Here is a 22,558-nt window from a genome sequence, read left to right as displayed (position 1 = left end):
TAAATGACATGTCTGGCTTTTGCTGGGCCTGGGCTCCCGGGCCCGGGCTGCTTGCCCGCAGGCAGAGCTTGGGCGAGCCCTCTCTCCAGGGGTGGAAGTCTACCCCAGGCACCCTCGGTGGGGACCCTGGGGCGCCAACCGCCACTCCTGAGCCCCAGGGGGACCAGGCTGCGCCAGGGGCTCTACCTGAGAGGCGGACCTTTGTGTATCATAGAAATTTTAACATAGTCCGAAGGATCACACACCCCTTAAGCCTCTGACATCATCCCCACTTGACACCCCAATAAGGGGGCTCTTGACTCCATCTTAGCAATGGAGGCAAGTTCAGCCCCTGAGTTCAAATCAAGCACCGATAACCGTGTTTGAAAGTTCCTCCTCCCTACCGGGCAGGTGCTGGCCTTTTCTCCCGCCCTCTCTTTCTCCAGAACTTTCTCTCTCCCCTAAATGTCAGGCCGGCCCCACCCACGAACTAATAAATCAACACCGAAGCCCACGCACCCTGCCTTCTCTTCCTGGGCCTGCAGGGAAAGATCCTGATTCTCCCCCTTTGGTCTGCAGGGAGACCCCTCCTCCTGCGTGGACCATTCTGTGCCTGAAGGACTCCTGCTAGGACCCGAGACCAGGTCAGCACCTTGGAGGGGGACAGGACAGGGCACGGTGAGGGCCAGCGGTGGGGGGGGGTGACAGTATGCGCCTGCTGCCACGCGGCCTGCACCTGGCGGCCTGGCCGAAGCTGCTGCCAAGCTGCCCGCTGAGGCCTCCCGGCCGCAGCCCAGCACCAGCCTCACTTCGCTGCCTCTTGGTGGCTTTTCATCTCTGCTTTTAGTGTGTGCAGCCCGGCAGCACCAGGGGCCCACCTCAGAGCCAAAGGTGATGATGCTCCTGGAACTAGGCAGGGCCGGTGGCGGGAGAGGGGGCTCTGTTGTCACAGAAGGGCCACGGCTTCCTGCGGGGACACTCCAGGCCTTCTGCCCGCAGCGCCCGCCCCCGATGGCCGGGGTCTTACGGCCTGGCTGACCTCGCACCCCTGCTCTCACCTGAGTGCTCACAGCTTGCACCTGTAGGCCCTGGTGTCCTGAGGCGCGTTGGAAACCCGATGTGTGCGTCCCCCCGAGTCCATCTGTTGAAGCCTCACCCCCCGTGTAGCGGTGTCAGGAGGTGGGGACTCCGGAGGTGTGGAGGTCACAACAGGAAGGGAGGCCTCACAGATGAGCCCCCCATGACCCTGGGTGGCTCAGCAGTTGAGCATCTGCCTTCGACTCAGGGCATGACCCCAGGGTCCTGGGATTGAGTCCCGTATCGGGCTCCCTGCAGGGAGCCTGCTTCTCCCTCTTCCTGTGTCTCTGCCTCTCTCTCTCTGTGTCTCTCATGAATAAATAAATAAAATCTAAAAAAAAAATAAAAAGAGCCCCCAGGGAGCCCCCTCGGCCCTCTGCCCAGAGGACCCCGTCTGTAAACCAAACGGTAAGGTCTCACCAGACACGGGATGTGCTGGCACCTGGACCTCAGACTTCAGGCTCCAGGGCCGAGGGGATGAATGCCCGGTGTGGGTAAGGCACCCAGTCTGCGGAGTTTTTGTTGTAGCAGCTGGAGGTGTCTGAGATGTGAAGCGGAGCGCGGCCGGGTGCGTTGTCCACTATTCAGGAAACAAGAGTTTAAAGCATCTTCAGGTGGCCTAACTATGCAAGGTGTCTTCTTGGGAGGGCGTGCTGGAAAATTCATGACTCAGTAAAGCCACAGCTACGATACCCCAGGCTGGAGCCTGTCGCAGGCCGAGTACCCGCCTGCCCGCCTACCTTTGCTCGAGCCTCCTCGATGTTTGCACGACCCCTCGCTTCCAGCAAAAATGCTCGTCAGCTCTCTTTCTTCCCGGGTTCATTCTGCTCCTTTCTTGGGCTGGGGAAGTAATCAAATATCTCAGATTATAAAATCTCTGGCTGTCAGTCACAGGAGCCAGAAAAGTAAAAGCGCGCACAGAGCGATGTGAATGAAAATAAACAGTTTAGTTGCCTCTTCTGCTCAGTTATTTTCAGCAAGTATCGGGAGATAATACCTCTGTGGATAATCAAGAGCCAATTTATAATCATAACGCCTGCTTAAGCAAATTAAAATAAGGGCATAAAGTATGGCAATCAGGGAAAATTTTGCTAGGGAGCTATCACTGATGGATGCTTTTAAAAGAAATGTCGCTATGACGGGAATATTTCTGAATCCTGGTTGGCGTCGCCTACACACGGCGTTTGGGGTCAGGTAACCTTGTCCGCGGAAGCAAAGAGGAGGTGAGGATTGTCCTCTGCCCATCTGGGATCTGTGGTTGCTGGGAATTAAACTGGAAAAAAAAAAAAGACAGTTGAACAGAAGAACGTGCACACTTTATTGAGTGTTAATATTCTTTGTGTACATGGAGGCCTCCGTTACATAAGAAATGAAGACCCAAGATTAAGAGGAGATGAAGACCCACCATTTACATCGACGTGGATGGAACCAGAGGGCATGATGCTGAGTGAAGCAAGTCAGTCGGAGAAGGACAATCATCATATGGTCTCACTCATTCAGGGAATAGAAATAGTGAAAGGGATTAAAGGGTAAAGGAGGGAAAATGAATGGGACAAATTAGAGAGGGAGACAGACCATGAGAAACTCCTGACTGTTGCAGAAGGGGAGGCAGGTGGGGGGATGGGGTGACTGGGTGATGGGCACTGAGGTGGGGGCACATGACGGGATGAGCACTGGGGGTTATACTAGATGTTAGTAAATTGAATTTAAATAGGGATCCCTGGGTGGCTCAGCAGTTTAGCGCCTGCCTTTGGCCCAGGGGGCGATCCTGGAGTCCCGGGATCGAGTCCCGTGTCAGGCTCTCTGCATGGAGCCTGCTTCTCCCTCTGCCTTTCTCTCTCTCTCTCTCTCTCTCTCTCTCTCTCTCTCAAGTAAATAAATAAATAAGTAAATAAATACATTTCTAAAAAATTTAAAAAATAAAATTTAAATAAAAAATGTAAAAAAAAAAAAAAAAAAGAAAGAAAGAAATGAAGACCCAAGAAAGTAGGTAGTCCTGAGAGCTCATGTACCATTTGAAGAACATGCTCCACGGCAGAGACTGACAAGACAGGAGAGATAGAGGTGTGGGCCACCAGCAATACTGGAGATAAATGGGGGGACCCCTGGGGATTTAGGTCATTGTCGTAGGCACGTTCGCACAGGCCCGTTTCGGTGTCTAAGAATGTGTGCTCTTCTGGTGAAGGGAGGGGGCCTTTCTCCTGCAGAATTTTTTTTTAAAGATAGTCTTATTATTTATTATTGTTAAAATATTTTATGTATTTAGAGAGACAGAGAAATAGCGAGAGAATACAAGTGGAAGGGAGGGACAGAAGGAGAGAGAGAATCTCGAGCAGACTCCATGCTAAGCGTGGAGCCTGATGTGGGGCTCGATCTCACAACCCTGAGATCAGGCCCTGAGCCCCCGAAATGAAGAGTAGGACATTTAATGGACTGAGGCAGCTGGGCACCCATCTCCTGGGGGATTTGATGACCCAGGAGAGAAAGGAGATAGGAAGGAGGCGGTCAGAGACCCCTCCCTGCATCCGCAAGCGACTTCCACTCAAAATAGTCAATATGCCAGTTCTGCATATTTTAGCAGTGGCATGTGCAGGACCTTCACCCCTAAACTACCAAACCCTCATTATCCCCCAGTAGGGAGGATAGGGAAGCGGCTCATTGCCCACGGAGCGTAGTTGGCTTCCAAGCTCGGGGCCAGCCCTGGAAGGCCCAGGGAGGTGGCCCTGCCCTCAGAGAGGCTCCCGCTGGGGCCAGAGAAAAAGCGTGCTGTGTACTCACCCGTCACACGGCGTAGGCACTGCCCTCGCCGCCTCCCTAACACCTCAAATAATTCCTACTCAGCTACCATACTGTGATTTGTAAGAAATACTCCATCCTCATCTTCATTCCTGCCACAGAGCTCCAGAAACCCTTGCAAATTCCTAAGAGATCAAAGCAATGGGAGCATCTTTGGCTCTAGTATTTCTTCTTTTGCTCTCGGTTCCTGAAATAGCTGTGGCATCATAAGGGTAGACGGAGGGTCCTGTTGTTCATCAGAAACCCCTTCCGACCACACCTGGGTTTATGTAAAGAATCCAGCTCTTGGAGACGATTAAAAATGGGGGCTGGTTGCCAGGGGAACCAGGCATCATAGGAGATTTGGAACTTTCAGCCCAACCGTTGACCTCCAGGAGGGGGAGAGTGGCTGGGGGCTGGATCAGCTGCCCATCAAGCACGCCTTTGTGATGAAGCTTCCACAAAGACCCCAAAATGACAGGGTTTGGAGAGCTTTGGGGTTGGAGGACACATAGAGAGTGGGGACAGCTCTCCGGCCCTGGAGAGCCTCCACACCTCTCCGCAGTCTTGCCCCACTCGTCTCTCCACCTGGCTGTTCCTGAGCCATATCCTTTCTTAATAACCTGGTAGTCTAGTAAGCAAAAAGAGTAAGTTTCCCCCAAGTTCTGTGAGCCGCGCCTGCACACTAAGCGAATCTGTAGCAGCTCCGATCAGTAGTAGCCAGTAGGTCAGATGCACAGGGGACCACGCAGACCTGTGGGTGCTGTCTGTGAGGGGTCGGGAGGGGTGCTGTGGGACCAGGCCTCAGCCTGTGGGGTCCGACCCCATCTCCAGGTGGCCGGTGTCAGGACCTGGTTAGATTGCAGCCCACCCAGCTGGGGCTGCAGCATTGCTCCCCGTGCCAGGGGCCAGCGTTGCAGGGGCGTCGCGCAGCAGGGAAGGGTTTCTTCCTAATATCAACGTTCCCCCAATCATCACCGTCTCCGATAGAAAGAAAACAAAGCAAAACAGCTGTAACAGAAGGTGACCCAGCTCCCATAAGGAGCTCGAGAGTTTTTTTTTTTTTAATTTTGTATTTGTTATTTTATTTCATTTTTAATTTTTATTGAGGTGTATGTGCCACACATTGAAAACGGAAACCCCCTCCTGCAGAACTACATTCAGAGCACTCCTTTATGGTCTCCTTGATGCCCCATTATTGGTTCCCTTTGGTCCTCAGGTTCCGCGACCCCTTGCTGTGACCCTGAGGGCATCCGCGGTGAGGTTTTATTACAACGAAAGCACAGTGTCTCCCGCCATTTGCATCAGTAGGATTCGATCGGTCATTAATTCTGCAAATCAGACGTACAAAGTGTTTGCAGCATCTTTACCACCAGTTCAATCCTATTACATTTAGGAATATTTTCCGAGCCCCCACTGGGGTAGAGTATGGTTCTTGCAGCTGGTGTGTGGGCAGACAGAGGTAGGCCCCCTGCAGCCCACAGCAACCACAGCCATCGCTGGTGTGCACTGAGCACGTGCCCGGGGCCTGTCCTGGATCAAGCGACTTACACGCATTAGCTCACGGAACGCCCAGAACAGCTCTAAGACCCGCGTTGATGGACAACGAAGGAACCACCCGGTAAAGGCCTCGTCCTGCTTTTTAGATAAGCAGTCACTCTTGTCTGGTCGTGCGTCTTATCCTTTCCCCCATTGCCCAGGTCCCCGTCTGTATTTTTGGGGCATCGGTGCAGCACGGGCTCCAGCAAGACCCTGGGAGAAAGACCCGTGCGGTGAGTCCTCTGCCTTGCACGGCTGGCAACTACTTGCTGAGGGTGAATATGTGCATGCATTAAAAATATGTTTGTAATTATCAGCTGCAGTCTATGCTGAGTCATTAACGAGGAAGCCAGAGGCAAAGACAAAATGCTCCAACAGTTCAGAGGACAGTGACAGCAGTGGCAGAGAGCAGGGACACTCGGGAGAAGGTGGGACATGAGCCGCCCTTGAAAGGAAGGGAGAGTGCTCGGGGACTCTCTGGGGTCAGTCCACTTTTTAACTACAACCAAGCCCCGAGGGTACAATGAGAATCTTCCAAATGTCTCACTGGCTCGTCCGCTCGTCCTTCAAGTCCTCCAAGATCACCACCCGTCCCACATCAACCGATTTGGGGATTGCAGGACAACATCCTTTATGAGCAAAGGATTTGTTCCAAATTTCGCTTATTTTATTGATCATACTGTCAGAGCCACCAGGTTGTAAGCATCGCTAATCATCCCAAATGAAAAGCACCAGGAAGTTCCCCCAGGTATTGCAGGGCACGACCTGGCGCACAGATGGTAGATTGGCTTAGCATGTGATGAAGGCCACCGCACCTTACATAAATCAGTGGCTGTTTGATACCCTGTAGGAATGGGGTGGGAGTGTTTGGAGGAGCGCAGTGTGAGACACCCACGGGACAAGTGGAAGGTGTTCTGAAGCCCGTGAAGTCACATGGGTGTAGTGTGGGCGCTTGTTCTCCATCCAGAAGGCATCCCACTGCAGGTGGGGCGGGGAGGAGGCCCTGCGGCAGGGATGCAGAGGATTCCCTGAGGGGTCTGATTCACTCATGAAGCTGTTGCAGAGTTCCTCAGACAGCAGCCTTAGACATCCGAGAACTCTAGAGTTTCAAGGGTGGCATAGGACGAGAGCAGAGGCCCACACCGAGCTAGAGCCAAGTCTCTTGCAGGCAGTGGGATCCCTGGTCCGGGGGACAGAAAGGCAGAGGACTGCGTTATGACTGTGAAGTGTCTAGAGGGCCACCTGGGGACAGAAGAAATGAAAATGGGTTGACAATGTCACCTGCTGCTTTGGGGTCAGAGACAAGAGGCCACCTAAGGCACTGAGGGAGTCACTACGGGAGCGTATGGTGCCATGCAGGTCAGCCTGTATACGTGGTCCCCATTTTCTGAACCCCGGAACACTCTCTTTTACGTGCGTATCCCCATTGTAGACTTTGTCACTTCACCGTTTTACTGTCTTCCCTCTAACGTCACACGATGTTAGCCTGTGCCCTGGGACGGCTGCTTAGCTGTGTGGACGGCTCTGTTGACCTGGTCCTCCGTCCCATCCTCACCGCCCCTCTGCGCGGCAGCACAGGAGGTGTTTTCGGATACAGGTACCTACGGGGAGCGGAGGCCGGCGGCGAGCGGAGACCGAGCTCAAGGAGGTCGGGCCTCCTAGGCCCCGCAGCCCAGCCGCTCAGCTCCCGACAGACTCCAGGGACCGCTTGCTGGAAAACGATCCCGTCCCTAACGTTAGAGTCTTCCTTAACACCGATTTTATGAAGGCGTTCCCTTGTTGTTAGCCTTCTCGGTCTTCAACATTTCATTTGTGATGTAAGAACTACCAACCTTAAATCAGGAATCTAAATATTGTTTCAAGGACACCCAGCACTTCCTTCCAATCGGTTAGCCCCCTTTCAAGTGCACAAGACGGTGGTTAGAGATAAATGGTACAGAGGAGAGAAATAAGAGCCTCATCGAGCCCTCCGAAATTAGAATGGGAAACATTTTGTCAAGTCGATATTGGTGCCAGTGAATTATAGCTCCCAGTGGGATTTTTTTTAATTGCTTCTCCGATAGGATTTTTCCCCCCTTTTTAAAAAAAGATTTTATTTATTTATTCATGAGAGACACAGAGAGAGAGAGAGGCAGAGACACAGGCAGAGGGAGAAGCAGGCTCCCACATGGAGCCCAATGTGGGACTCGATCCTGGGACCCTGGAGTCATGACCTGGGCCGAAGGCAGATGCTCAACCGCTGAGCCACCCAGGCGGCCCTGCAGTGCAATCTTAAATACCTTAGTAAACTGGCTTGTGCCTCCTCTCCAGAGAGGTTATTTAATATAATGATGCCCACTCTCATGACCTTCTGGGGCAGGGGCACGAATGTTCTTTTTCAACTGAATTGTATTTCCACATGTGTGCGCCAATATGGCCCTAACCATTCCCTCCTCGGTGAGTCTTCTTCAGACCCCTGTCGTGGTCACTTCCCCCTGCCTCGCCTTTGCGTCACTGCCAGTTTTTATTTTTTATTTTATTTATTTATTATTTATTTATTTATTTATTTATTTATTTATTTATTTATTTTACTGCCAGTTTTTAATCCCATTGCCTCTCTTCACCCGTAATCACTTTGGATGCTCGTGTCTTGATTCCCGGCTCTGTGGTCAGCCTGCTGTTGACACCTAGGCACTCACACTTAACCCAGATTTTGAGCAGGCTATTTCGAGAGAGAGATGCAATTTCTGTATTTACTCGACTTCAAACCCAGCTCCAGTCACGACTCTTCGGTTGTCACATCATCCCAAGAGTATGTGCTAATTATCTTTTGGTGGATGTTCCAATTAACAACCGACGTACCCAGATCTACTGCTTTATTCCGAGTCTACATGTCACGAATGACAGAGAAAAGGAAAAAAATAAATAAATAAAGGCTCAAGTTGTAAAGAAAAAAACTTACCTGCAAACATGGCTTGCGAGCTCCAGATAGTATAAACGTTTAAGCCATGTTAACTAAAACCCAGTTTCAGTGCAGTGGCAGAAATGGCACGGGTCCAGCGACATTGTTTTTTTTTTTTTTTTTTTTAATTTAGTTTGGGCTTGGACGCTGTTTTGTTGTTATTTCGAGGTACCCTTTGAAGGTGTGGGGCTCGACATCTTACATTCTGATTCCATGTTCACCCACTTTCTCTTTTCCAGCTCATCCTGCCTCACACCCCCTTGGACAAGACAAGCCAGTTAACGGATTGCTTGTCTCATGCTGACTTGCATGTAGTCAATCAACAATGCCCTTGGAAGGTTGCTCTGGGGACAGGACTCGAAAACGGAGCAAAATGTGGAATAAAGTATTTAGGTTACAAGGGAGGTGCATTTCATGGCAGTGGATCAAGCGGATATCATAATGGATGTTCTAGACATCGAGCCCCAGACTCACAAAGTTCCGAGAGCCTCCACCCAGGTATGGGGGTCATGGCATCTGTTCTCTGTGGTTGTTAATTTACCCCATGAAGTCATTTGCCTGAAGAGTTTGCTCTAGAGATGCGCTGGCACCAAGTCCAAGTGACGAGCTCTTAGACCAGGATGCTTCTTCTAGCCCCTTCTCTGTTTGCTCCCTTGTTTCCAGCCTCCACCTGGCAACTTCCTGGGCATCTGTCTCAGTCTGCACGGGCTGCTGTAACAAAATGCCCCAGATGGGGCTCCTGTCCTCAGGGAGATTACAGATGCATGGGGGAGAGATACAGCCCGGGAGCTTCCGTGCTTCACGTGGGCCTCACACGGGCTCACCATCGATGAGCCGACTGTGGGTGGTTTGCTGTGCACCTTAGGAAAGGGACTGTGGTTCCGGAGGTGACTGAGTCAGGGAGGCAGACTTCAGGGAAGTTCTTTGCCTCACTGAAGAGCAGAAGTGGACGGCACCTAGGTGCTCTGGGGGTGGGGGGAGGCTCCAAGACACATCCCAAGACAGGGAAGGAGCAATTGCAATGTGTTCCCAGGATGAGGGAACTGCGCAGGAGGTGAGAGATGACACGAGCACCAGGTCAGGGACTGAGCTGGTGTCCCTCGGCTCCAGGCTGCCGTCTGTCCACTGCTCTGTGATACCAGGCTGGGGCCCCGCAAACCCATTCCTGCTGGGCCAGCTGGCCCCAGGGTAGACTCTACTGCAGGAGCGTGCAGGCAGGCACAGGGCTTGCTCCTTCTTCCACTCCTCAGAGGTCTACCAGCTTCTGCTCCTTGGGCTTCCACCAAGCCCCTGAGACTCAGCCATCCCTTCCCCTCTTCCCTGCAGCCCAGCAGGGGTGGCTGCCCTGCCTTTGCTGTCATCAAGCCCTGTGGACATAGCCTCTCTTTTCTTCGAAACCTGATGCCTAGTCAACGATTACATCATTTTTCTGTGTTGGACTAGGTGGTGTGTTTCTGTCTCCTTTTTGACACACACATAAGTAAATGCAGTATCGATGGAAATACTCTTCTAAATCTGCAACCCCCCATGCATTACTAACTATGGTTTTGTTTTGCACGCTTACAAACATGTATGTGAAACTGGTATCCATCAATCTGAGTTTCTGTGCAATACTCGTGGCGTGGATATAGCCATCGTCCCGGTGACCACCCCGAGCAGTCAGTCAGTCAGTCACAATCACTCCACTTACATTTATTTGTTTCCGAGTGGACTTTTTTTTTTTTTTGTAAGATTTTATTTGTTTATTCATGAGAGACACAGAGAGAAAGGCAGAGACATAGGCAGAGGGAGAAGCAGGCTCCATGCAGGGAGTCTGACGCAGGACTCGATCCCCGGACTGGGATCATACCCTGAGCCAAAGGCAGACGCTCAACCACTGAGCCACCCAGGTGTCCCTCTGAGTGGACTTTTAGAGATTGGAATGCACTATCTAGGTTTGGCCAAATTAGGAGTAATTTCTGTATTTCTATGCTTTGACACGAACACTCCTTAAATCCAAATTCTGTATGCACAGAATACTTTTGGTGACTCATTTGTAATCAGCCAACAATATAGCCATGAAAAAAAGAGGATTAATTGACGGATTTTAAGATATTCTTTAGCATTCTGATTTCTAACTGCGTATATCGCCTGAAGTGGAGTGTCATTCTGTTTCACGGTTGTTTCCCTAATAAGCATTAATTCGTCAGCACTTTGCTTGAACATGAGAGACGGTGGAAATGTGGGTAATTCATGATATGCAAAAAATGATTGTTTAGCAGTTTGCCAATATAAAGGGTTCCATCGAAATCAATTTAACACATTATTTCGCTTATATCCCCTTCAAACCATTTTTCTGCTCCATTCTATTTATTTCCACAAACCCGCTCCACTTCCATTATTTCAAACCAACTGTTTGTTTTACAGATATTTTTAAAAATTCATTTTCCCAAATTCGAACTTTATGCCTTCTTTAATATCATAATCTGAAAGAAGTTAGACATTATTGATTTCATTATCCTAGTAAATGAATCAATTGATATGTGAGTAGGGATTGCTAAATTATCACTGATTGTGAGAAATAGGTAAAAAAAAACTACTCTCTGAATTCTCAAAACTGAATACTTGATGTAGTGGCAATACAGATCTCAGTTGAATAGATTAAACAAAAAATAAAGGTGGTCTATTTATACTCAGCATTCCCTCCTATATTATATGATGAGTGCTCATAAAAAGAAAATATTGCAATTTCTTCCTCTGGAAATTCTTTCTCCATCAGTTTCTCACTTACATTCCCAAAGTGAACACATACAAACAAAAATTAAGTTTAAAAGAGATAGGGGCACTTGGGTGGGTTGAGTGTCTAACTCTTGATTTTGGTTCAGATCAAGATCTCAGGGTCGTGGGTTCACGTAGCACTCAGCAGGGAGTCAGCTTGAGATTCTCTTCTCCCTCTCTCTTTGTCCCTCCCTCTGCTCACATCACACAATCTGCCCTTCCCCTAAAGATAAATAAATCTTTTAAAAAAAAAGAATGAAAGAGGGGCAGCCTGAGTGGCTCAGTGGTTTAACGCCACCTTCAGCCCAGGGCCTGATCCTGGAGACCTGGGATCGAGTTCCGCGTCGGGCTCCCTGCATGGAGCCTGCTTCCCCCTCTGCCTGTGTCTCTGCAAATCTCTCTTTCTCTCTCTCTGGGTCTCTCATGAATAAATAAATAAAAATCTTAAAAAAAAAAAAAAGAATGAAAGATACAAAAGAATTTGAGAAAGTCTAAGTAATTAGTGCAAATTCCCAAGTCAGGCTTTTCACTGCATTTTGGTGTAGATCTAAAATTGCAATTATGTCTTAAAAGATTCATAGATTATTTATATATACCTGCACAGTTTTCCCTAGCATTATCTAGCATTGCTGAGGGACATTTGTTACAATTGATGAACTGATATTGACACATGATTATTAACCAAGGTCTGTACTTACCTTAGGGCTGACTCTTGGTGTTCTATACTGCGTGGGTCTTACTAAATGTTTAAGGAAGTGTACATACCTTTACTGCATCACACAGGGCACTTTCCATATTCTAAATATCCCCCGTGCTCTACCTTTTCATGCATGCATTGCTGAATAATGCTCCACCGTAAGGATGTATCATGCTTTTTACCCATTCATCTATTGAAGGATATTTGGGTTGCTTCCAAGTTTTGGGGATTAGGCATAACACAACTATAAACATTCCAGGACTTTATGTGGTTGTAAGTTTTCAACTGTTTGGACAAATACCAGGAAGTACATTCGTTGGATCATATGGTCAGAATTTGTTTAGTTTCCCAAGAGATTGGCAATCTGTCTCCCAAAATGACTGTGCCATTTTGCATTTTCATCAGTCCTAAGTCAGAGTTCCCATTGCTTCACATCCTCATCAGCATTTAGTATTGTCAGTTTTTTTTGTTTTTGTTTTTGTGTTTGTTTTTTTTTTTTTTTTTTTTTTTTGGCCCATTCTAATAGCAACTTGGTGGTACCTCATTGTTGCTCCAATTTGCAATTTCCTAATAACATACAATGTTGAGCATCTTTTCATATGTTTATTTGCCATCTGTGTATCTTCAGTGAGGTGTCAATTTAGAGATTTTGTCCATTTTTTAATCAACTGCTTAAGTGGGTTCTTACTGTTGAGTTTTAAGAGTTCTTTGCATATTTTGGATACTAGTCCCTAATTACATATGTTTTTTTTTCACAAAGACTTTCTTCCAATCAATGTCTTTTCTTTTTACCAGGATAAGGAAAAGACACTGATGAGATGAGAACAACACAAGTAATGATGTACATGTCACACGCACACACACACACACACACACACACACACACACACACATCCTCTTTGTTAGAATTCTATCCCACTTGCAAGAGCAACACTTAGGAACCTCCTGCTCTTGCTCCACCTTCCCTGTTCTCCTGACTCATCATTACAACACCTCTCAGGCATTCGCTCAATCCCTTCTACACATGGAGTCAAGCTTGTTTTGAGGCTTGTTTATGTTTCTCATCTTTATTTCAGATGCCTATGTTTCTGTACACTCACTCTCTCACTTCCTGTCTCTTGTAGAGGAAATAATCCTTCTCTTTCCCATGTTTCCTCCAAGAAATGTACTTCATCCTCAGAATCTCTACCCACCAGTTATTTCCTCTTTTGTGGTTTACCTTTTCTCCATTTTGTCTTCTCTCTCCTACAAAAAAGAAGACAAAATCTTCTCTTGACCTCACTAATCATTCAACAGAAAAAACTCTCTTCAATGTCAAACTCCCCCCAAAACTTGGCTATTCTTTTCTACTGTGCCTACTCCTTCTATCTATAATTTGTCCTTTGATCTGTAAAGTTTCTCCCTGTAATGCTGTTAAAATCACTTATCCTCCCTTATCAAGGATCACCTTCTGTTCACCAAAGTAAGCAATTCTGTTGTCTTTGAACTTGGGCAACATTTGACAGTATTAGACATGTTTTGGTTCCCAGATCCTTCTGGATATCTTTCCGTCCTAAAGCTTCTATCAAAATACATATTTTCCTGGTTTTCCTTCATTTGTATTGCTTCCTAGGGCTTTCTTTCTCTAGACTTTTTTTTTTTTTTTTTTTTTTTTTAAAGAGAGGGAGAGAGTGTGTGAACAGGGTGGGGTTTGCTGTAGAGGGACAGGGAGACAGACAATCCCAAGCAAACTCCCCACTGAGTGTGGAGCCCCACTAGGGGCTCAATCTCATGATCCTGAGATCATGCTCTGAACAGAAATAAGAGTCAGTTGCTTAACTGACTGAGTCACCCACGTGTCCCCCTTTTGCTTGACCTTTAATATAAGGCTTTTTTAAAAATTCTGGCTTCCGGAGTATCTGGGTGGCTCTCTCAGTTAAGTATCTGCCATCAGTTCAGGTCATGAGCCCAAAGTCCTGGGATCGAGCCCTGCCATCAGGCTCCCTGCTCAGCGGGCAGACTGCTTCTCTGTCTCTCACTCCCCCTGCTTGTGCGCTCTCTCTCTCTGTCAAATAAACAACTTATTTTTAAAAATTCTGGCTTCAGCTGTCTTTCGCCCTCTCTCCTTCAAACTTCTCTCGTGACCTTAGGATAACTTTCAGGCAAAATACTTTAGTTATCCTCTCTCCACAGACAAGTCTCCAGTACAAATTTCTAGCTTTGGGGTCTTTTGAGCTCAAGTTGCACACCTCTAATGGTCTTTTTGGCATCTACTCCAGCATGACCTGCTTTTACCCTAAGATTCATGAGGGCCAAAATCAAAATTTCCTTTAGAATCTACTCCTTGTGCCCTGACTTTTCTGCTTCCACTAATGGTCCCACTATTTCCCAGGATACAGCCTTAATACTTTCACGCATCTTTCAATTTGTGCTTCACCGTCAGCCGCTCCAGTGGGCTGCTTCAGAGTCTGAATCCCATCAGCCTTCAAGCTGAATGCAATTTGTCTCTGGCCTTGGAACCTTCATAATTCTGGGATTCTAGTCTGTATTATATTCTCAGGAGTTTTGAAAAAGAGATCTCCATTCCTATGTTACAAGCTATCCTAATGAATGTGCAGAATCGTAATTCTTTCCTATCACCACCATGTTCACCACAGTAAGCATATGCTCCATGCTCAAATAATATTTGCTAAGAGGAGTTGAACTTCCCTGATTCCTTTCATCACCTGTCCTTCATAACTGGAGTTCCAGACACCAAAATTCTTGCATTTATCTGATTTCATGTTTTTTAATTTTCTAAATCTTAATTAAGTGGTGCATAACATCTTGTAATCAACTAGGATATTAGCAAAAGTTGCTAATTTGCCATGATATTTGGCATTTTGAACTATGTGGCAGAAATGAAAACCAACCAACCAACCCAACCTTATCATTACTAAAGCAAAAGCAATGTGTTATAGACTTAATCCCTTGTGTGGTTGAGAAGGCATTTTCACTTAACCTTCCCTATTTTAGTCTTCTCAGACTGTCTGAGAAAGTACCCTCAGGGCAGAGAATTCTCCTGCTTGTTTTGAGTGCAGTCTGACTGCCCTTGAGGTAATCAGGTGTGACTAGGTAATGTGCTTTAATAATTATGGCATTTAAAACATTTTGTTCTGTTTGGTTTTATTGTTGGATATGTAAAAAGATTTACAAAGTCTAGTCATGGCTTAGTTCCATGGCAAGGCATTCTGACAGAAAAGATGCACAGGGATGTGCGCTATGACCTAAGCAATTCTGGAGAGAAATTACATGGAAGGCCTCACCTCTGATCTGGGCCACTTTCTCCTTTCCAAGGCCAAGAGAAGTTAATAACAGTAAGTGCAGGTGACCATCTCTGGCTGCTGGGTGCTGGCCTACTGCCAAGGGAGTCACCCCAGGGAGCAATGTTTCATAGACGGTAGGTATAATGAGACCCTCTAGAGCTCCCACATCCAAGTCACAAACTGGTAGCTCCCAGGCCGGGCTCAGCAGTGAATTTTGGCTTCACATAGTTGGCTCAAACAATGTTTTTCACATTGTTGGCCCAAACACAGTTTTAAATCTAGGCTGGACACCAACATTTAAAAAATCATGAGATTTCACATAGAGCTTTGGATTTCTGGCTTCTTGGTATCTGGCCTCCATACTCACACAAAATTACTTGGCTGGAATTAAGAGTATTCAACCCTTTTGTGATGGACTGGTGCTCTGTCTTTCCAACCATCCCTGTCACTGAGCCAGACCAGCTCCTATCCATTACCGTGCACTTCACCCAGGAAGGTAAATCATGGGGTGGCACAGGTCCTACTGGTATGGAAGGCTGTGACTCTAGGAATCACTTGGGAATTACCACAACATCTCAAGTCAAGTCTTGTTCATCAGAAAGGATGGATGTATTTTTAGGATGATGGAAAAAGAAATCAATTTGAATGGAATAATAGGCCAATTATAGCTAAATTGGAATTAACCTCTGATTTGAGATTCAGAGAAACTTTTTTTTTCCAGACAAAACAGACTTTACTTTTTTGTATATTTTTTTATTGGAGTTTGATTTGCCAGCATATAATATAACACCCAGTGCTCATCCCATAGAGTGCCCCCCTCAGTGCCCATCACCCAGTCATCCCATCCCCCCACCCATCTCCCCTTCCACTACCCTTTGTTTGTTTCCCAGAGTTAGGAGTCAGTCTCTCATGTTTTGTCTCCCTCTCTGATTTTTCCCACTTATTTTCCCTCCGTCCCCTATAATCCCTTTCACTACTTCTTATATTCCTTGTATGAGTGAAACCATATGATGATTGCCCTTCTCCAATTGACTTACTTCACTCAGCATCATACCCTCCAGTTCCATCCATGTTGAAGCAAGTGGTGGGTATTTGTCATTTCTGATGGCTGAGGAATATTCCATTGTATACATAGACCACATCTTTTTAATCCATTCATCTTTCGATGGGCACTGAGGCTCCTTCCACAGTTTGGCCATTGTGGACATTGCTGCTATAAACATCAGGGTGCAGGTGTCCCAGCGTTTCACTGCATCTGTATCTTTGGGGTAAATCCTCAGCAGGGCAATTGCTGGGTCGTAGGGCAGGTCTATTTTTAAATCTTTGAGGAACCTCCACACAGTTTTCCAGAGTGGCGGCACCAGTTCACATTCCCACCCACAGTGCAGGAGGGTTCCCCTTTCTCCACATCCTCTCCAACAGTTGTTGTTTCCTGTCTTGTTAATTTTCCCCATGCTCACTGGTGTGAGGTGGGATCTCATTGTGGTTTTGATGTGTATTTCCCTGATGGTGAGTGATGCAGAGCATTTTCTCATGTGCTTGTTGGCCAAGTGTATGTCTTCTTTGATGAAATTTCTGTTTGTGTCTTTTGCTAATTTCATGATTGGATTGCTGGTTTCCTTGCTGTTGAGTTTAATAAGTTCTTTATAGATCTTGGATACTAGCCCTTTATCTGATCTGTCATTTGCAAATATCTTCTCCTATTCTGCAGGTTGTCTTTTAGTTTTGTTGACTATCTCTTTTGCTTTGCAGAAGTTTTTTTCTTAAGTGCTAAAACTCATACGGCAATTTGACAGTGTGGCAGGATACAAAATCAATGCCCAGAAATCAGTGGCATTTCTTTACACTAACAATGAGACTGAAGAAAGAGAAATTAAGGAGTCAATCCCATTTACAATTGCACCCAAAAGCAAAAGATACCTAGGAATAAACCTAACCAAAGAGGTAAAGGATCTATACCCTAAGAACTACAGAACACTTCTGAAAGAAACTGAGGAAGACAAAAACAGATGGACAAATATTACATGCTCATGGGTTGGAAGAATTAATGTTGTGAAAATGTCAATGCTGCTCAGGGCAATTTATATGTTCAGTTCAATCCCTATCCAAATACCATGGACTTTCTTCAGAGAGTTGGAACAAATCATCTTAAGATTCATATGGAATCAGAAAAGGCCTGAATATCCAGGGGAATATTGAAAAAGAAAATCAGAGCTGGGGGCATCACAATGCCAGATTTCAGGTTGTACTACAGAGCTGTTATCATCAAGACAGTGTGGTACTGGCACAAAAACAGACACATAGATCAATGGAACAGAATAGAGAATCCAGAAATGGACCCTCAACTCTATGGTCAACTAATATATGACGAAGCAGGAAAGACTATCCACTGGGAAAAGGACGGTCTCTTTAATAAATACTGGGAAAATTGGACAGCCACGTGCAGAAGAATGAAACTGGACCAGACACAAAGATAAACTCAAAATGGATGAAAGATCTAAATGTGAGACAAGATTCCATCAAAATCCTGGAGAACACAGGTAACACCCTTTTTGAAGTTGGCCACAGCAACTTCTTGCAAGATCCCTCTATGAAGGCAAGGGAAACAAAAGCAAAAATGAACTATTGGGACTTAAGATAAAAAGCTTCTGCATAGGAAACATTCTTTTGCCATAATACAAATCTACCATCACATTACCTTGGTTTGCTATTCCTTATATTAAAAAAATATTTAAACAAAGACAGTCTGTCATCCTTTCAACTTTCACATTTATCAGATTCACAAGCAAGGAAGAAAGTGCATGGTCATAGAAATACAATGTAGCATTTTTTCCAGTTTTATTATTTGATTTATTCACTCTAAATATGCATTTGAACATATTTAGTACCGATATTATCTCGTATATGACGAACATTATCTATAGTGTGTTTTCAATTATTTTAGACCATTTGCTTTTAAAGAGCTCTCACAAACAAAAACAGAACAAAATGTTCTTAAAAATAATTAAACTTATTGATGTTTTTCTGAAGTTCAAGAGCAAACATTTACTCTAAAGATTGAATCTGGAGCATGAAGCCAATTTAGTGTTTCTTGAAACTGTTTTGAGTAGAACTCTAGTGCCATATTCTTCTTTTTGAAAGTTTTATTGAGGTTTAATTGAGATACAAAAATGCATATATTTAATGTATACAATCTGATAATTTGTTGCTATACAACATAGAGCCTATGGTGAACAATATTGTGTTGTGTATTTGAAAAATTGGTAAGGAAGCAGATCTCACATTGTTGTTTTTTTCATCTATAAAGCAGAAATAGTTCTACTTGTTTTACCAAGCTGTAGCAGGTTTAAAAATCATGTCTCTGGAATGCCTGGGTGGCTCAGCAGTTGAGTATCTGCCTTTGGCCTGGGGCATGATTCCGGGATCCATGATCAAGTCCCACATCATGTTCCTTGCTGAGACCCTACTTCTCCCTCTGCCTGTGTTTCTGCCTGTGTGTGTGTGTGTGTGTGTGTGTGTGTGTGTGTCTCAAAAATAAATAAATACAATCTTTAAAAAAATAAAAGTCATGTTTCTATAATGACTCACACAGAGTAGCACAGTGATTTCTGTCCCCCTGATAATTTTTGTCAAGCCCATTACTGAAAAGCAGATACAGGAATTTGGTGGGATGGGACACTAGCAAGTGAACTCATATCTCCTCAAATTCTTTTGGAATCTAGGCACAAAGGGAGTAGCAGAACATATGTATACAAACAAATAAATTTTAAAACTACATGGGTAAGTACAATTCACAGGGGGACAGGCTTTGGGAAGAGTGTGGACTAACAAGAGGGAACCAAGTGGGATGGATGCAAGGCAAGTGTCAGGGTAAAGGCAGGTTAGGTCAAGGGTCCATCATGGCAGCAGCTGGTTCCCTTCCCAGAGCCTGGTTCCCGGACCATGTTCGATGGAAGATTGTTGAATGAGTGAAGACTGAATCTGGGGCCATAGAGGATGGAGAAAGAGTAAACATGAAGATCATAGAGTAAAAAGTGACTTTATTCATAATGTTCTGAAGATGGACTTTGATTATCTTGTTGAAACATTTCCTAAAAGCTCATGATGGAAAACTGAGAAATTCATCTTAAATTGGGTGCCAGACTCTTCAAATATCCTCCAAGACACTGTTTTCTGTATCTTAATGCTGTCTCTGGATTTATAAAAGTAAACAGTGACCGATGGAGAAACTGAACAGCCATGAGGGCCATGGTCTCACAATGGCCTTATTTTCTAACAGAGATTAGCAAGGGCTAATAGCATCCCTGTTCTTCTGAGTTGTGTACAGTACAGTGGGCAACTCAACTACAGAGTTTTTGATACTTAGGGGTGTCAATAGTATAAGGTGTAAATGTCTGAATAGGTCCCTAGGTTTGTGGAGGAGAAAGAAAATGTTAACTAGTTTGGCCTAGACTGAAGCCTACAGGCTGAGTAAATTGAGCCACCTGGTTTAGTAGGTGGGTTGAATGGGAAGAGAGAAGGTAGATGACTGACAGATCATGGTGCTCTTAATCATACCTCACCACCAACAAAAAAAGGGGGGCATAAGACTTTAAGCCCAGAGCCATGGGGAAGCTGTACAGCTTTTCTTTTAGTTATAATTTCTTTTATCTTTCTATGCAGCAGAAATCACATTTATAGGTCTGCAGCATATTTGCGGTCAATGGCTCATGTTACTTTTAGATGCCTCAGCTTTGCTGTGGGCCTGAATCATCTGCAAAGGTATTTAGCTTTACTGAGTCCAACATTGTGCACATCATTCCTGGCTTATTCTACGGGGCTTTAATGTCTTCACTCAAGACTTCTGCTTTTTCTCCTTGATTGGAAATGTTGATTTTATTTTCCAGAAACAGCCACAGAAGATCTCACTCCTGATACTATTTTGAATTGCTTACCGTTATGTCTTCTGAAGGCTCTTTCCTCCCCCTCTCACCCAGCGAGCACCTCCCAGCTGGTGTCTGTTGAGTGTAGCACACGAGGGTGTGTGTGCTTTGGAACCAAAGAAAGTTTAGTAAGTTTTGTTCACTCTTCAGGTGAATTTCAATCTGAATTCTTTAAGTGGCCTGTATTTGAAAAGCTAGTTATTAAATGTGACAGAGAGTATGATACTGAAGAAAGATATTAATATGGTATATCTTGGAATCAACATCGCCAATTCCAATAGTCATCAGGTTATGAAACAGAAATCCCAGCACAGAGGCTCAAGAAACAACTACCTGAACATGGCCATACCAGTGTTACTACATCATAGAACACTCTTACCTCAAATATATATAATCATGTAATTATGATATGAACCAGTGTAATTGTGATATATAATGATGTGCAGTGATCCTGAATAATAAACCAATTATTATTTGTATCAGAATTGTTAATTTTTTTCTGAAACTTCCTGAATGGATAAGTTGCCTGCCTTTGGCTGGTCCTAGGAGTATTTGTTCATGTCATCATGAACTTCATTAACACGGAACAAGAAGCATGGGATCTGGACCTTTAAGGATGTGCCTTCACCTGTGCAAATTGCCTACATAGATGAAGCGGGGGTGTACATAAATAGTGGGGCCCCCACTACAGTTTTCACCCCAAATGTCTCCTCAAAGGATTGTTGAATATTTCCTGAAAGCTGTTTAGTTCAATGCCTGGGGATGGAAAATGATCTTAGCTCCCTGGCTTGTATTCTAGATGTGTGATCATCTTGCTCATTCTCATCTTTACAAACACATCATGGCTCACTTTGCTCTTCACCTTCCTTCACAGCCTACTCATGACAAAAATCATGACTCCACCTTCTGAGACTATGGACTGGAATTGCATTGTTGGCCCATGGGAAAGGAAGGCAGGGAGCTGCACAAGCATCCACACTGGCATTACAAGTCGCATGCAGCAGAAAGAAATAATTAACAGCTTCTATGCCATCCTCAGTGGACAACTCATGGATGGACTGTGAGCCTAGAAAGTGAGGGACAACTCTAGAGAAAAATCATAAGGTCTTGCTGAAAACATAGGGCCTTCCAGATGTTTAAAATTAGTAGTTATCATCACTATGCTGAGAGAACAGTACAGAGTAATTCAGATCAAAGTGGCCAATACAGGCTTTTATTTGCAAAGTGTTGAAGCAGTTGGAAATTAGTTTATGCAGGTGACCATTTGATTTATGTTAATTAAGGAGCCTTTTATACGGGGTGAGAAATAATAGTTAAACTCTGTTTTTTTTTTTTTTTTTTTTTTTTTTTTAATTTTTATTTATTTATGATAGTCACACAGAGAGAGAGAGAGAGAGAGGCAGAGACATAGGCAGAAGGAGAAGCAGGCTCCATGCACCGGGAGCCCGACGTGGGATTCGATCCCGGGTCTCCAGGATCGCGCCCTGGGCCAAAGGCAGGCGCCAAACCGCTGCGCCACCCAGGGATCCCTAAACTCTGTTGATTAAAAAATATATTATCTTGTTTAATCCTTAAAAAACACAGTAGGAATTATTGTATCCTTTATACATAGGCAAATGGAAAATTATGTCATTTTTTTCTTTTTTTTAAGATTTTATTTTTTATTTATTCGTGAGAAACACAGAGAGAGGCAGAAACACAGGCAGAGGGAGAAGCAGTCTCCTTGCAGGGAGCCCAACGCGGGACTCAATCCCAGGACTCCAGGATCACATACTGGGTCGAAGACTGATGCTAAACTGCTGAGCTACCCAGGGATCCCCTGTCATTTTTTTTTTTCCCAATAAAGCCCAATGGATACACTGAGAAACTAGGAATCAAATTTGGGTCTACCCTGACAGTTTGCTGCTCTTGACCATTGTACTTGATACAGGGGTCTGTAAATGGCAGCAATATGCTAACGACAGAGAAGGCTCTTCAAAGTAGGCTTGTGATATAGTGTGTTCATAAACCTGAGCATTTACTCATTCAATTCAGTTAACTTTTGAAACGCATATGCTTGTGATTCAGTACTTTGTAGATAAGGAACCTCAGAAGTAAACTGATCATTGTGTGAGAGCCTTCTGCTCTGTCCGGTATGGAAACACTGGTACATGTGGATATTCAAGCTTATTTAAAACTAATTGCTATCAAATAAGAGTAAAACCTTGGTTCTCAGTTACAGAGGATGCTTTTCGAGGGCTCAATAGCCACATGAAGCTAGTGGGCAACTGAACTGATCTAGATCGTTCCCATCACTCCAGAAAACTCTGCTAGACAGTGTTGCTGGGTAATTACCAAACTCATGTGCTTGCTCTTGGCACATGGTTGTGTTTCTAGTAGTTAGATATGCAATAGAGCTGAGTTCCAGCCCATGTGACGTTGGCAGAAGTGATTCCAAGTCTGGACCATGCAAACTCCCAGGAGAAGTGTGGCCTGTTCCCTGCTCTGCTCATGTGATGCAGTAGAACCTGTTTAATTAATAGCCACACATTGATGATGGTGGAGACAAAAGATGGAAGGAGCCTGGGTCCCCAAGTTACTGCCCGGA

At 45.2% G+C, this 22,558-nt stretch overlaps 2 long non-coding RNA genes across 4 annotated transcripts; one reads left to right on the top strand and one right to left on the bottom strand.

Moving 5' to 3' along the window:
- Positions 1-1,984: 1,984 nt before the first annotated feature.
- On the bottom strand, positions 1,985-4,219 carry LOC125753650 (uncharacterized). The gene is made up of 2 exons (XR_007405956.1): positions 3,835-4,219; positions 1,985-2,329 (listed from the first exon to the last, which is right to left on the bottom strand). It is a non-coding gene; the product is annotated as an uncharacterized LOC125753650 (long non-coding RNA).
- Positions 4,212-21,264, top strand: LOC112659039 (uncharacterized). Of its 3 annotated transcripts, XR_003136131.3 has the most exons (5): positions 4,212-4,478; positions 5,051-5,452; positions 8,551-8,809; positions 19,936-20,099; positions 20,846-21,264. It is a non-coding gene; the product is annotated as an uncharacterized LOC112659039 (long non-coding RNA). The 3 variants fall into 3 exon arrangements; XR_007405957.1 differs by lacking the exons at positions 19,936-20,099; positions 20,846-21,264 and adding an exon at positions 16,802-19,898; XR_004813962.2 differs by lacking the exons at positions 8,551-8,809; positions 19,936-20,099; positions 20,846-21,264 and adding an exon at positions 5,532-8,527.
- The last annotated feature ends 1,294 nt before the right edge of the window (positions 21,265-22,558 follow it).

The sequence above is a fragment of the Canis lupus genome, chromosome 2, assembly GCF_003254725.2.
Source record: "Canis lupus dingo isolate Sandy chromosome 2, ASM325472v2, whole genome shotgun sequence".
Taxonomy (NCBI): Eukaryota; Metazoa; Chordata; class Mammalia; order Carnivora; family Canidae; genus Canis; species Canis lupus.
The sequence above is the reverse complement of the archived record's forward strand: the minus strand, read 5'-3'. Positions and strand labels throughout refer to the sequence as shown.